We start from the raw sequence: 16,545 nt of genomic DNA, 5'->3' as shown, positions 1-16,545 counted from the left end.
CCCCCCCCCCCCAATCCTAGTTGGAATAGGATTCGCGGAGGGGGAAAAGAGAGAGGGGGGGCGGCCACCTCTCCTTGTCCTAATAGGACTAGGGGAGGGAGGGAGGCGCGCAGCCCATCTTGGGCAGCCCCTTCTCTTTTCCACTAAGGCCCACTAAGGCCCATATAGCTCCCGGGGGGTTCCGGTAACCTCCCGGTACTCCGGTAAAATCCCGATTTCACCCGGAGCACTTCCGATATCCAAACATAGGCTTCCAATATATTAATCTTTATGTCTCGACCATTTCGAGACTCCTCGTCATGTCCGTGATCACATCCGGGACTCCGAACAACCTTCGGTACATCAAAATGCATAAACTCATAATATAACTGTCATCGTAACCTTAAGCGTGCGGACCCTACGGGTTCGAGAACAATGTAGACATGACCGAGACACGTCTCCGGTCAATAACCAATAGCGGGACCTGGATGCCCATATTGGCTCCTACATATTCTACGAAGATCTTTATCGGTCAGACCGCATAACAACATACGTTGTTCCCTTTGTCATCGGTATGTTACTTGCCCGAGATTCGAGCGTCGGTATTCCAATACCTAGTTGAATCTCGTTACCGGCAAGTCTCTTTACTCGTTCTGTAATACATCATCCCGCAACTAACTCATTTAGTTGCAATGCTTGCAAGGCTTAAGTGATGTGCATTACCGAGAGGGCCCAGAGATACCTCTCCAACAATCGGAGTGACAAAACCTAATCTCGAAATACGCCAACCCAACATGTACCTTTGGAGACACCTGTAGTACTCCTTTATAATCACCCAGTTACGTTGTGACGTTTGGTAGTACCCAAAGTGTTCCTCCGGTAAACGGGAGTTGCATAATCTCATAATTATAGGAACATGTATAAGTCATGAAGAAAGCAATAGCAACATACTAAACGATCGGGTGCTAAGCTAATGGAATGGGTCATGTCAATCAGATCATTCTCTTAATGATGTGATCCCGTTAATCAAATAACAACTCATTGTTCATGGTTAGGAAACATAACCATCTTTGATTAACGAGCTAGTCAAGTAGAGGCATACTAGTGACACTTTGTTTGTCTATGTATTCACACATGTATTATGTTTCCGGTTAATACAATTCTAGTATGAATAATAAACATTTATCATGATTATAAGGAAATAAATAATAACTTTATTATTGCCTCTAGGGCATATTTCCTTCACGTGCATGCTACGGGAATCACAAACTTTAACACAAGTATTCTTTAAATTCACAACTACTCAACTAGCATGACTTTAATATTATCACCTCCATATATCAAAACAATTATCAAGCTTCAATCTTTTCTTAGTATTCAACACACTTAAAAGAAAGTTTCACAAATCTTGAATACCAAGCATATTATTATTAAGCAAATTACCATGCTATTAAGAGACTCTCAAAATAATTTAAGTGAAGCATGTGAGATCAATAGTTTCTTTAAAACAAATCCACCACCGTGCTCTAAAAGATCTAAGTGAAGCACATAGAGCAAAATTATAACGCTCAAAAGATATAAGTGAAGCACATAGAGCAAAACTACTTAGCTCCAAAGATATAAGTGAAGCACATAGAGTATTCTATCAAATTTTAATTCATGTACAGCAAGGATTATTGTGGCATACTAAGACACAAAGACACAAATAATACAATACGCTCCAAGCAAAACACATATCATGTTGGTGAATAAAAATATAGCTCCAAGTAAATTACCGATGGAAGTGGACGAAAGAGGGGATGCCTCCCGGGGCATCCCCAAGCTTTGACTTCTTGGTGTCCTTGGATTATCTTGGGGGTGCCATGGGCATCCCCAAGCTTAGGCTCTTGCCACTCCTTGTTCCATAATCCATCAAAAGAATTCACCCAAAACTTGAAAACTTCACAACACAAAACTCAAAATAGAAAACTCGTGAGCTCCGTTAGCGAAAGAAAACAAAAGACCACTTCAAGGTACTGTAATGAAATCATTCTTTATTTATATTGGTGTTAAACCTACTGTATTCTAACTTCTCTATGGATTATAAAATATTCTACTAGCCATAGATTCATCAAAATAAGCAAACAACACACGAAAAACAGAATCTGTCAAAAAACAGAACAGTCTGTAGTAATCTGTATCTAGATCAAGATCTGGAACCCCAAAAATTTTAAAATAAATTTCTGGACATGAGGAATTTATCTATTAATCATCTTCAAAAAGAATTAACTAAATAGCACTCTTCAAATAAAAATGACAGCAGTTCTCGTGAGCGCTAAAGTTTCTGTTTTTATAGCAAGTTCAACAAGACTTTCCCCAAGTCTTCCCAACGGTTCTACTTGGCACAAACACTAATTAAACACAAAAAACACAACCAAAACAGAGGTTAAATAATTTATTTATTACTAAGCAGGAGCAAAAAGCAAGGAATAAAAATAAAATTGGGTTGCCTCCCAACAAGCGCTATCGTTTAACGCCCCTAGCTAGGCATAAAAGCGAGGATAGATCTAAGTATTGCCATAGTAATAAGATAGATCGGTGAAGCTCATTTCATATTCTCTACGTTCAGCAGCAAGTTTTCTTTGAGGCAAGAAAAAGTAATCAAAAGGGCTAAATTTAATAGGACAGAAGTCTCCAAGATCAATTTTAGGAGGTATAGGTTCCTCTTTCGGCCCTTCGTATTGTACAACCAATTCATCATTATAAGCATTCTTTTGATAGAACTTTGTGAGCCTAGACTCAAGAGAGTATCATAGCTCATTATTTCGAATAGCCAAATCATCATTAAGTTCAGAGATTCTATCAATTAAAATATTGGTTGGCACCTTTTTTCTGAGGTTTTCATTAAAAGCAACATAGTCAGGAGATTGAAAGCGCATAATTTCTTCTTGATCGAAGAGAATAGATTCTATGGGAGGACGACCAGCGTCCACCCTATAGTGCGCAAAGATTTCTTTGGCTTCTTTTATTATAAATCTGAATTCATGAGTCAAAAAGATAGTAGCGGCACGCTTAACAGAGGAATGCTCAATATTAGAAAATTTTAGAAAAACTCTTTGTATAGATGGGTGCATATGCATAAATTGCCTTTCAAGTTCAACGATAAGCATGGCAATAGTGTCCGCAAGACTACTAGTTATATGGAGAATAGAACCGCCCGTAGAGGGCAAAGCACCGGCACAAGTAAAGAAATCTTGAATAACTCCTTTTCCAATAATATTACCACTACCGATTCGAAATCTTTTTGTATGGTAGGTAAAGGGTTCTTCAGCAGGAGTATCAGAATTTTGCATGATATTGTTATCGCCCATATTGGCCATAACTTCCCCAATTTCAGACATAACGACAAGCAAGCAAACTAGCACACGAGCAAACAAGAGGCAAGCGGAAAGGAGAGGGAGGATAGAGAGAGGGGGCGAATAAAACGGCAAGGGTGAAGTGGGGGAGAGGAAAACGAGAGGAAAATGGCAAATAATGTAATGCGAGACATAGGGATTGTGATGGGTACTTGGTATGTTGACTTTTTGTGTAGACTCCCCGGCAACGGCGACAGAAATCCTTCTTGCTACGTCTTGAGCTTGCGTTGGTTTTCCCCGAAGAGGGAGGGATGATGCAGCAGAGTAGCGTAAGTATTTCCCTTAGTTTTTGAGAACCAAGGTATCAATCCAGTAGGAGGCCACGCTCAAGTCCCTCGTACCTGCACAAAACGATACCTACTCGCAACCAACGCGATTAGGGGTTGTCAATCCCTTCACGGTCACTTACGAGAGTGAGATCTAATAGATATAATATTTTTGGTATTTTTGGTATAAAGATGCAAAGTAAAAAATAAAAGCAAAGTAAAAAAGCAAAGCAAGAGTAAAGTGATGGAGATTGATATGATGAGAATAGACTTGGGGTCCATAGGTTTCACTAGTGGCTTCTCTCAAGAGCATAAGTATTCTACGGTGGGTGAACAAATTACTGTTGAGCAATTGACAGAATTGAGCATAGTTATGAGAATATCTAGGCATGATCATGTATATAGGCATCACGTCCGTGACAAGTAGACCGAAACGATTATGCATCTACTACTATTACTCCACTCATCGACCGCTATCCAGCATGCATCTAGAGTATTAAGTTAAAAACAGAGTAATGCCTTAAGCAAGATGACATGATGTAGAGAGATAAATTCATGCAATATGAAATAAACCACATCTTGTTATCCTCGATGGCAACGATGCAATACGTGCCTTGCTGCCCCTTATGTCACTGGGAAAGGACACCGCAAGATCGAACCCAAAGCTAAGCACTTCTCCCATGGCAAGAACTACCAATCTAGTTGGCCAAACCAAACGGATAATTCGAAGAGACTTGCAAAGATAACCAATCATACATAAAAGAATTCAGAGAAGATTCAAATATTATTCATAGATAAACTTGATCATAAACCCACAATTCATCGGTCTCAACAAACACACCGCAAAAAGAAGATTACATCGAATAGATCTCCACAAGAGAGGGGGAGAACTTTGTATTGAGATTCAAAGAGAGAGAAGAAGTCATCTAGCTACTAACTATGGACCCGAAGGTCTGAGGTGAACTACTCACACTTCATCGGAGAGGCTATGATGATGTAGAAGCCCTCCGTGATGACGGCCCTCTTCCGGCGGAGCTCCGGAATAGGCCCTAAGATGGGATCTCGTGGATACAGAAAGTTGCGGTGGTGGAATTAGGTTTTTGGCTCCTCATCTGATCGTTTGGGGGTACGTAGGTATATATAGGAGGAAGGAGTACGCCGAAGGAGCACCGAGGGGCCAACGAGGCAGGGGGGCGCGCCCTAGGAGGGGCGCCCCCACCCTCGTGACCGCCTCTTTTGTTCCTTGGAGCAGGGTCCAAGTCTCCTGGATCACGTTCGGTGAGAAAATCACGTTCGTGAAGGTTTTATTCCGTTTGGACTCCGTTTGATATTCCGTTTCTTCGAAACACTGAAATAGGCAAAAACAGCAATTCTGGGCTGGGCCTCCGGTTAATAGGTTAGTCCCAAAAATAATATAAAAGTGGAAAATAAAGACCAGTATAGTCCAAAACAGTAGATAATATAGCATAGAGCAATCAAAAATTATAGATACGTTGGAGACGTATCAGGAAGCTTGTTAAGAAAAATGCATTCATAGTTCCTAAGACAACCAGAACTGATGAAAAGCAAATGTAAGCTTATAAAACTATAGAAATTGGGAAGCGTATAAAAATATGAAAAAAATTAGTTAAAAGAATGCTATTTCTAACAAAAACATGAAGGGTGAACTACATAGGTATGCTGCAATCGCCTAACACATATATTGTCAATAAAAAGTCTAGTGTAGAAAATTAACTTATGACCAACATGTATTAATTGATGGTGTGGCAATGCTGTGTGCATAGATTATTGCAAAAAAACTTATAACTTACATGCATGACTTGCTTATCTGGCATGGTGGCATGGCTAAGAAAAATAGATAATAGTTTGTAGCTATTTAGGAATAGAGGGTGTGTTCAATTTTTTATTGTGTGCATATGCGCATCTGCCCATATTTGCACACATATAAACACATCGCAGTATACTTGGCACACTTCAAATTAAGAAGCTAGGCAACATTTGCACACATTGCACACATATCACTATACATCACACATTCAAAGATACCACCACAAGAAAGTAAAAGGGGAGCTCACCACGGGTCTGGGCGAGGGGGCTTTGGCGAGGACTACTGTCTGGGTGAGCCAAGAAGAGGATGGCAAGCTCAGAGGTGGGGGCAAATGGGTAAGCGTCAGTGGGGAAGCTCGACAGTCGGTGATGGAGTAGTTGTGTGCCTCGGGTTTGCATCACAAGGGCGAAAATGGAGAGAGAGAGAGAGAGAGAGAGAGAGAGAGAGAGAGAGAGAGAGAGCATGGCGGAGGGGCAATCTACGCAATCCTTGAAGGAAATATGCCCTAGAGGCAATAATAAAGTTGTTATTTATATTTCCTTATATCATGATAAATGTTTATTATTCATGCTAGAATTGTATTAACCGGAAAATTAGTACATGTGTGAATACATAGACAAAATAGAGTGTCCCTAGTAAGCCTCTACTTGACTATCGTGTTAATCAAAGATGGTTAAGTTTCCTGACCATAGACATGTGTAGTCATTTGATGAACGAGATCACAACATTAGAGAATGATGTGATGGACAAGATCCATCCGTTAGTTTAGCATAATGATCGTTAAGTTTTATTGCTATTGCTTTCTTCATGACTTATACATATTCCTTTGACTATGAGATTATGCAACTCCCGAATACCGGAGGAACACCTTGTGTGCTATCAAACGTCACAACATAACTGGGTGATTATAAAGATGCTCTACAGGTGTCTCTAAAGGTGTTTGTTGGGTTGTCATAGATCGAGATTATGATTTGTCACTCCGAGTATCGGAGAGGTATCTCTGGGTCCTCTCGGTAATGCACATCACTATAAGCCTTGCAAGCAATGTGACTAATGAGTTAGTTATGGAATGATGCATTACGGAATGAGTAAAGAGACTTGCCAGTAACGATATTGAACTAGGTATGATGATACCGACGATCGAATCTCGGGGAAGTAGCATACCGATGACAAGGGAAATAACGTATGTTGTTATTGCGGTTTGACCGATAAAGATCTTCGTAGAATATGTAGGAACCAATATGAGCATCCAAGTTCCACTATTGGTTATTGACCGGAAATGTGTCTCGGTCATGTCTACATAGTTCTCGAACCCGTAGGGTCCGCACGCTTAATGTTCAATGACAATTTGTATTATGAGTTATGTATTTTGGTGACCGAAGTTTGTTTGGAGTCCTGGATGAGATCACGGATGTGACGAGGAGTCTCGAAATGGTCGAGAGGTAAAGATTGATAGATTGGAACATAGTATTCGGACACCAGAAGGGTTCCGGAGTGTAACGGGTACATACCGGAGTACCGGAGGGGTTACCGGAAACCCCCGAGGAAAGATATGGGCCATAGGAGGGAGGCTAACCAGCCCACAAGGGGCTGGTGCGCCCCCCACAAGGGAGGAGGCCGAATTGGTTTAGGGAAGGGGGCGCCACCCCCCTTTCCTTCTCCTACTCCCTCTCCTTCCCCCTTTCCACCTCCATGAGAAGGAAAAGAGGGGGGGCGAATCCTACTAGGACTAGGAGTCCTAGTAGGACTCCCCCCTTATGGTGCGCCCCTAGGGCCGGCCTCCTCCCTCTCCCTCCTTTATATACGTGGGTAGGGCACCCCTTGGAGACACACCAATTGTTCCAAGCCGTGTGCGGCGTCTCTCTCCATGGTTTACTCTTCCGGTCATATTCACGAGTGCTTAAGCGAAGCCCTGCGCGGATCAAATCACCATCACCGCCACCATGCCGTCGTGCTGACGGAACTCTCCCTTGACCCTCTGCTGGATCAAGAGTTCGAGTGATGTCATTGAGCCGAACGTTTGCTGAACTCGGAGGTGTCGTACGTTCGGTACTAGATCGGTTGGATCGTGAAGATGTTCGACTACATCAACCGCGTTAACCTAACGCTTTCGCTTTCGGTCTACGAGAGTACGTGGACACACTCTCCCCCTCTCGTTGCTATGCATCTCCTAGATAGATGTTGCGTGATTGTAGGATTTTTTTTTGAAATTTCATGCTACGTTCCCCAACAATCCTACCTAGCCTACCTACCTAAATACCCCTGAATTTCACTATCTTGATGTAGATCCCCAATGAGGCATTACAGGCGTGGCCACCACTGCAATGGGTGGGTGGCGGTGTTTGTGGTCCTCTCACTGACATTCTTCCACAAAGTCGCGACAATGTTGCTCTGTCATGATACCAATCTTGATCTACTTATCATCACGAGCAACACCTATGTAGCGAAGGTGAAGATTTCAACCACAGGGCGGCATCACCCTATAGGTTGACACTCCAGAAGAAGGCCACAATAGAGAAACACCATACGGGGGCAGAGCAGAGAAGCAAAGGATGGAGAGGTGGTGGTGGCACCGTCCGTGCCCCAAACATAGTCGTGTTCGCCTCCCTTTGTCGCCTTCAGGAAAAGCAAGTACACCCTTATGTTATTTCCCATTAAGTTTTTTCTCATCTTAGTTATGAAGGAGACAATACTAATTGCATGTTGTATACCATCTTCTCAATTTTTCCAAGAGTTTAGAAGGAATTGCAACAACATATCAAGTGTTACCGTCCTTTGACTGTTTATGGTGGTGTGTACGAGTTTGGAGCATCTTGCTAGTGATGTTTTTATCGACATGGGTGGCGGCATAATGTATGTACTCCCTCCATCCAAATATATATGGTCTAATACATGTTTCGAGGTTACCTTTGACCATTGATAAAATTGTTAATATAAGAGATGTACGATATAAATTAGGAACTCATTTCATATACAAATTTGACGGTATGCTCCGTGTAACATGCATGCCATATATTATTGATCTAACATGTGGTAAAACTTAACCTTGAAAACATATTATGCTCTATATTTTTCTATTGGAGGGAGTATAGGCTTTCCACTCCATACATCTAGGCATAGTCACGGTCTTGTTTGACTTTGCTTTTACCGGCGTAGTACTTTGTGCGAGTTTGCATTGGTTGTACTATATGACTTTACTCATTAGCTTGTATCACCTTGATGCCATATTATGTGTCAATAAAAACCGTTATATATCAAAAAAAAACTCTCCTCACATCTTCCGACATCACTTTTGGGGCATTCTCAGAATTATAAGGCTGGCTGTAATGAGGAGTATCATATAGTAGTATCATGCATATGATACTAGTGTATGTTACTATCTCCTAATGCATAGTATCATATATTAGTATCATGTAGCACTTTATTTATTGTCATGCATGACACAAAGTAGCATAGCATTTATTATGATACAGTATCATGATATGATACTACATCCTCTTTTTCTTCATTTAGTGCTATGACACCTCATCAAAATTGCCTAGTTGACATGCATGATACTAGCTATGATACTGCCATTACGATCAACCGGGGAGATTATTATTAATTAGGTTGCTTATTGCTACTCAATAAAGAGAAGTTAGATGCATTTATTTGTCTATCTCTCGTTCTTTACTTCAACACAACCAAAGGAAATGGAAGTACTACACCGAGCGAGGCAGCAGGCAGCCATCATTGACGAACTACCCCGCTGACCCTCTACCCACTTGGTTTCAATGCAGAACGTCCATAGGTGCAGCCATGCATGCATGCATGCATCAACCTTTTGCTGACCGTAGTCAAGTCGAACTAGTAGTGCAAATGCAATTCAGTCACAGGGTGTTCAACTGGTAATTGCACAGGACGAGAGCGATTAATAATGCTCTTAGACTAGTCATAGTGGGAGTAACTTAGACTATCCACAATAGGAGTAATATAGGTAGTAACATCATACTCCCTCCGTCCGGGTTTATTAGGCCTCTTAGCATCACAAGCATGTCCCTTTTTATAAGGCCTCGCTTTGAAAAGATGCATGCATGCAACCATTTGATTGGTTGCATTGAAAGTCATTGTTGTTGGTGCCATGGTTAGACAATTAATACACTTCATGTTTGCTTTTTCATTGGCTGCATGCATGTGAGAGAGTGCATTGGGAGTGAAATAAAAGAATTAATGTGAGCAAATTACTATGTGTCTTGGTCTAAGAGAAGTTGTCTTTAGGCCTAATAAACCCGGACGAAGGGAGTACATGTTTAGATAAAATGGATGATGTAGTAAGCAATAAATGAAGAAAGAGAGGCATGTGGTAACATAGCTAGTTACTACTAGTATGAGTAACATCACACATATTAAGGCAAGATGAGTCTATGGCCTAATAAATGAAGTGTTGTATGTTACTACACATATGTTACTACCCACTATAGAGGTACTCCCTCCGTCCGGGTTTATTAGGCCTAAAGACAACTTCTCTTAGACCAGGACACATAGTAATTTGCTCACATTAATTCTTTTATTTCACTCCCAATGCACTCTCTCACATGCATGCAACCAATGAAAAAGCAAACATGAAGTGTATTAATTGCCTAACCATGGCACCAACAACAATGACTTTCAATGCAACCAATCAAATGGTTGCATGCATGCATCTTTTCAAAGCGAGGCCTTATAAAAAGGGACATGCTTGTGATGCTAAGAGGCCTAATAAACCCGGACGGAGGGAGTAGTAACATAGAGTAGCTAGTAACATAGCGCATTTCGAGAAAATTCTGCTTATGTGGCAAGTAATTAATGAGAGGTGATAACATAATATGTTACTGTAACATAGCGCTTTCCAATACAAGATGAGTCTACGAGCTAATAAATGAAGCCATCTATAATACTACTAGTATGTTACTTTGCATTATGAAGGTGGACTTGCAAACATGTTTATGTGACAGATAATTAAAGAAGTGAAATGGTTATATATAAATGTGATGCTACTATGTGTCATGCATAGCAATAAATGAGACCACATATTATACTAATTTATGATACTATGCATTATACTCCCTCCGTTTAGGTATGCAAGTCACCTTATAAAAACCAAATAATTTCAAAACATTTAGGCACGGTACATTAACTTCCTCCTCGTTTCTTGTTTTGTGACATATCAATCAATAAAAGATGTGGACCGTGCATGTTTTCAATGACTTGAAACTATCAAACATGATATGCAGTGGTTAGTTCATTACATGCAATGCTATTAATTAGCAAAAAGGTTAAGTTTTTTTGTTTTCCTCTCTGCTTTGGTCACCTAGACGGAGGGAGTAGAGTAAGTTACTCCTCACTATGACCAGCCTTAATCACCCATCTGCTCTATGGCCGCGTATTCGGACGGTGCATGGCCAGGCCAACTATAAATATCCGAGGAGTTCCAGCACCCCTCTCCTCACCACCATCTTTTTCCATTCCCATCACACAACGTACACCTCTGCGACCGCAATAGCGAGAGGGAAGAGTAGATCGGCGGCCATGGCGATGAGGAAGGAGGTCCTCCTGGCAGCCATGATGCTGCCGCTGGTGGTGGCGGAGCGTGTGCCGCATGCGAGATGGGGCAGCTGACGGTGTGCATGCCGGCGATCACCACCGGTGCCAAGCCGAGCGGCGCGTGCGCGTGTGCTGCTCCAACCTGCGCGCGCAGCAGGGGTGCTTCTGCCAGTACGCCAAGGACCCCTCCCTCGGCCGCTACATCACCAGTCCCCACGCGCGCGAGACCCTCGTCTCCTGCGGCCTCGCCGTCCCGCACTGCTAGGCGCCAGGCCGCCTAGCGAGTATGTATGGCTCAGCTATAGCTACGTCCGCCGTCCATCAGATGAGAATATAGCTAGCCTAGCTGGTGAGTGCGTGATGCGTTCATGCCGCATGCATGCATGTTCCTGTTCGATGGATGATGATGGAATAAAATAAAAGATGTTGACAGAGGAAGCAGAGGAGAATGAAGTTAACAAAAGTCGGGTCGTTATATTCCATCATCTCCGTGGTCACTTGCTGTAAGCTTTTCAACCAAAATTACTACGATCGAGTTTTGTAGACACAAATAAGCCACTCGTGATTGCCTGATACTCCTACATTGCAACAGCTAACATGACATGCTCTACAAGCTAGTAACTGCCTGCTGCTACTACTGTCGCTTTCGACGGGATTGCTTGTGTGTATATGCGATGTGTGGTGTGACTTTAAACACTGTGGCGCGTACTCATGTGCGTTGAATTCATTTATCAACCAGCAATCAAGTTCAGCTCCATACAATCAAGCCGGCACTTCTTTTCTGAAAAGGGCAAAAGATTTGACACCTTCATTAATTAACAAGGATTTTAACAAAGTCACTAGCCCAGAGGCGAAATGAGAGCCTACTCTCCCGAGCGTAATATCACACAAGTGTTGAGCCTCGGCTACCATATATACAACTCCACGCTTCGTCTCGGATCTTGTGGATGATGATGTGAGTGTTGAAATACTTTGTAATAGGATAGGACTAGAGGTTTAAACTCCTGAAAACCTATTCTATCTCTTCTTCAGTTTCTCCCTCTCGTTACCGACCTTCTCTGTAAACTCTCGATCAAATTCTTGATCGATCTACTTGTAAGCCACGGCATCATCCGTATAAATAAAACTGCGGCCCGAAAAAAAGGTTCTACGCTTCCCAAGTTATTTTACATGGTAATCAGAGTATCTTCTTCCCAGAGATCGAAAGAGGATCGCATCTAGTTCTACCCCATCGTAAACTTCTGAAACCCATCGCCACTTTCGCCATGACCTCCGCCTCCACCCAATCCAGCACCATGAGTGCCCTTACCACATCCATTTCATCAACCTCCACCTTCGCCCCTTCCTCCTCCAGCTCGTCCTATCCCATGTCCATCGGACCCCCAACCCAGGAGAAGCTCACGAGGCAAAACTACCTCATGTGGAAGGCTATTGTGCTGCCCCAAATCAAGGGCGCGCAGATGGGCCACCACCTTGATCCGGAGAGCCAAGCGCCGCCGGAGACACTCACCATCACCAATGATGGGAAAGAGGAGCAGATTGCGAACTACGCCCGCGTCCTCTGGTATGCACAACAACAGCAAGTCCAAGGTTTTCTGATGGGTTCCTTGTCTCGCGAGATCCTTGTGCAGGTGGTCACCCTTCAGACGCCGGCAAAGGTATGGGCAGCGATCCATGCCATGTTTTCTGCCCAAAATCAAGCTCAAGCCATAAACACAAGGATTGAGCTCACCAATCTGAAAAAAGGAAACTTGACGATGTCAGAGTACCTAGCCAAGATCAAGTCGCTGACAGATGAGATCGCGTGCACTGGAGTGGCGATGCAAAACGGGGAAATTGTTTCGCAGGTTCTAGCCGGCCTCGACCTCGACTACAACCCGGTCGTGTCGGCCCTTGCTACGTGGGTGGAGCCTGTCACCGTCCAAGAGCTGTACACGCAGCTGTTAAGTTTTGATGTGCGCCTCAATCTTCTTCACGGAACCAACATACGGCAGTCTTCTGCCAACGCCGCCTCGCGAGGTCGCGGGTCTGCTCGTGGGCGCGGTCGCGGGAACAACAGCGGCGGGCGTGGCCGTGGCAATGGCCAAGGGGCGCGTCCAAACGGAGGTGGCTACAACAACACTTCTTCTTCCTCTCGTTCTGGAGGGGCCGGCTACAGCAACAACCACGTCCCCTCTGGATCCTCCTCTCAAGGACGTGTTCGATGTCAACTCTGCAAAAAGGCAGGCCATGAGGTCATGGATTGTTGGCACCGTTATGATGAGGACTATGTTCCCAATGCTCGTCTTGTTGCAGCTGCGATTCGGGAGCAAGGAGGAGATGGTACCATCTGGTATGCTGATTCAGGTGCTACTGATCACGTCACCAACGAACTTGAGAAACTTGCCATGAGGGAGAAGTACTACGGCAATGATCAGATTCACACCGCAAGCGATGGAGGTTTGGATATTAGTCATATTGGTGAAGCATCTATTAATTCCCCTAATCTTAAACGTGATCTCGTTCTAAAGGATGTTCTTCATGTTCCACAAGCCGACAAAAACCTTGCATCTATGTCTCGTTTAACTGCTGATAATAATGTCTTCTTTGAAACTCATCCCACGTATTTTTTCATAAAGGATCGAGCAACGAGGGAGCTCCTTCATCACAGTAGATGCATTGGAGGCTTATACCCCATCACATCCGGAGCATTTAGTCGAAAGCGTCGTCGTCAAGTTTACTCTGTTGTCAAGCCCTTCTTGGCAAGATGGCATCAAAGATTAGGACATCCTTCTTCGATCATAGTTAAGCAAGTTATAAATAAAGACAATCTTCCATTGTCATCTAGTTCAAACATTGAGTCTGTGTGTGATGCTTGTCAGTGTGCAAAGAGTCACCAACTTCCTTATCCTAAGTCAAATAGTGTGTCTCATGCTCCGTTGGAACTTATTTTTAGTGATGTATGGGGTCATGCAAGAGATTCTTTTGGTAGAAAAAAAAATTATGTCAGTTTTATTGATGACTTTAGCAAATTCACTTGGATATATTTGCTTAAGTTTAAATCAGAAGTTCTTTCTATCTTCCAAGAATTCCAGAAATTCGTTGAACGTCAATTTGGCAGAAAAATCCTTGCAGTCCAGAGTGACTGGGAGGGAAGTATGAGAAACTCAACTCTTTCTTTCGCAATATTGGTATTGCTCATCATGTCTCTTGTCCTTATGCCCATCAACAGAATGGTTCCGCTGAGCATAAACATCGCCATATTGTTGAAGTAAGCTTATCTCTTCTAGCTCATGCATCAATGCCTCTAAAATATTGGATGAAGCCTTTATTGCTGCCACTTATCTTATCAATCGTCTCCCTACCAAAGTTATTGGCAATATTAGTCCCTTGGAAAAATTGTTTCATCAGAAGCCCGATTACAATTCTCTAAGAATCTTTGGTTGTGCTTGTTACCCCAATCTTCGTCCATATAATCATCATAAGCTCGAGTTTCGTTCCACTCAATGTGTTTTTCTTGGCTATAGTAATCTTCATAAAGGGTACAAGTGTCTTGAGATTTCTGCTGGTCGCATATATATTTCTCGCGATGTTGTTTTTGATGAAACAGTATTCCCCTTTGCAAAACTTCATCCAAATGCCGGAGCTTTACTTCGTGCAGAAATTGCACTTCTCTCCGATTATATCCCTAGTTCAGATCACGGGGGCGAGTTAAATAGTGCTGATCATTTGACTAGTTCCAAAGAAAATTTTAATTTTGATGACAAGTGTGCAGTTTCTAGATGTCATTTTATGCAAGGGAATACAGACGAAACCTGCGCGGGATCCCAGGCTGATCCGAGCGACAACTTCGGCGCTGGATCCGATGGAGATTTTGCTGCGGCAGACGAGGCAGTTGCACGATCCGAGGCGGATCCCAACGCGTTGCATGCATCAGGCATAGCGGTGGCCGACATCCCCGGCTGTACGGGGCCCGCCAGCCCAATCAGCGCAAGCCCGCGCCAATCATCAGGCGCTCCAACCGCGCGGGATGGGCCAGCGGCCGACCGAGCCATGAGTGTGGGGCCTGACGCGGGTGTCACGTCGCCCACGAGGCGTTCTCTCGATGGACCAACAGTTTCGAGGCGAATCTCAGGTGCATCGGATCAGGAGCCGGCTGCTATGCTAGATATGGCGGGATCTTCTATGGCCACAGATTCTGCTGTGGAGCCAGTTACATCAGGATCTTCTGCGCCTACAACTACACGGGTTTGTGAACCAGTTCGTGCGCAAGAATTTCCACGTCGCCACACTCGATCCAAATCTGGTATTCTGAAGACAAAGGAGTATACAGATGGCACTATAAGGTATGATAAAATTGAATGTGCTTTTCTTACTAGTATGGGAGAACCAACACATTTGCTTGATGCTCTTGCTAGTAAATCTTGGAAAGAAGCTATGGATAATGAATACGAGGCACTCATAAAAAATAACACATGGCATTTAGTACCACCGAAAAAAGGCAGAAATGTCATAGATTGCAAATGGGTGTATAAGATTAAAAGAAAGTCTGATGGAAGTATAGACAGATACAAAGCCAGGTTAGTTGCAAAAGGTTTTAAACAAAGGTTTGGTATTGATTATGAAGATACCTTCAGTCCGGTTTTTAAGGCAGCTACTATTCGACTTTACTGTCTATTGCTGCTTCCAGAGGGTGGAGCCTAAGGCAGCTAGATGTTCAGAACGCGTTTCTTCATGGTGTTCTGGAAGAAGAGGTTTTTATGAGGCAACCACCAAGTTATGAGAATATTAGCACACCTCATTATATTTGCAAGTTAGATAAAGCTTTATATGGTCTAAAACAGGCCCCAAGAGCCTGGTACTCAAGGTTGAGCACTCAGTTACAACAACTTGGGTTTACACCATCAAAAGCGGATACCTCATTATTTCTTTACAACAAGGGCAATGTCACTATATTTGTTCTTGTATATGTTGATGATATAATTGTTGCTAGTTCAAGTCCAGATGCTACCACTTGTTTGCTTAAGGATTTAAAGATGAAGTTTGCTCTTAAGGATTTGGGTGATCTACATTACTTTCTTGGTATAGAAGTTAAACAGGTGAAAGATGGTATACTTCTGTCACAAGAAAAATATGTCAATGACATTCTCAAGAGAGTTGGATTGGAAAATTGCAAACCTGTAAGGACACCTATTTCAATTTCAGAAAAAACTCACCATTGATAGTGGAGAGGCTCTTGGATCTGAGGATGCAACGAACTATAGAAGTGTTGTAGGTGCATTGCAATACTTAACTCTTACACGTCCTGACATCTCTTATTCAGTGAATAAAGTATGCCAGTATTTACATGCACCTATTACTGTTCATTGGACTGAAGTTAAAAGGATTGTGAGGTATCTCAGGTTTTCAGGAGAACTTGGTCTAAGAATTGTCAAGTCTCCCTCTATGCTCGTGTCTGCCTACTCTGATGCAGATTGGGCAGGGTGTGCTGATGATAGAAGGTCCACATGTGGATTTGTTGTGTTCCTGGGAACAA

General features: G+C 43.0%; 2 pseudogenes; both read left to right on the top strand.

Annotated features, from left to right (window-relative positions):
* The first annotated feature begins 11,015 nt into the window (after positions 1-11,015).
* LOC119298610 lies at positions 11,016-11,464 on the top strand (annotated as a pseudogene).
* Positions 11,465-12,847: 1,383 nt separating this feature from the next.
* On the top strand, positions 12,848-12,986 carry LOC119304629 (annotated as a pseudogene).
* Positions 12,987-16,545: the final 3,559 nt, after the last annotated feature.

The sequence above is a fragment of the Triticum dicoccoides genome, chromosome 5A (assembly GCF_002162155.2).
Source record: "Triticum dicoccoides isolate Atlit2015 ecotype Zavitan chromosome 5A, WEW_v2.0, whole genome shotgun sequence".
Lineage (NCBI taxonomy): Eukaryota > Viridiplantae > Streptophyta > Magnoliopsida > Poales > Poaceae > Triticum > Triticum dicoccoides.
The sequence above is the reverse complement of the archived record's forward strand: the minus strand, read 5'-3'. Positions and strand labels throughout refer to the sequence as shown.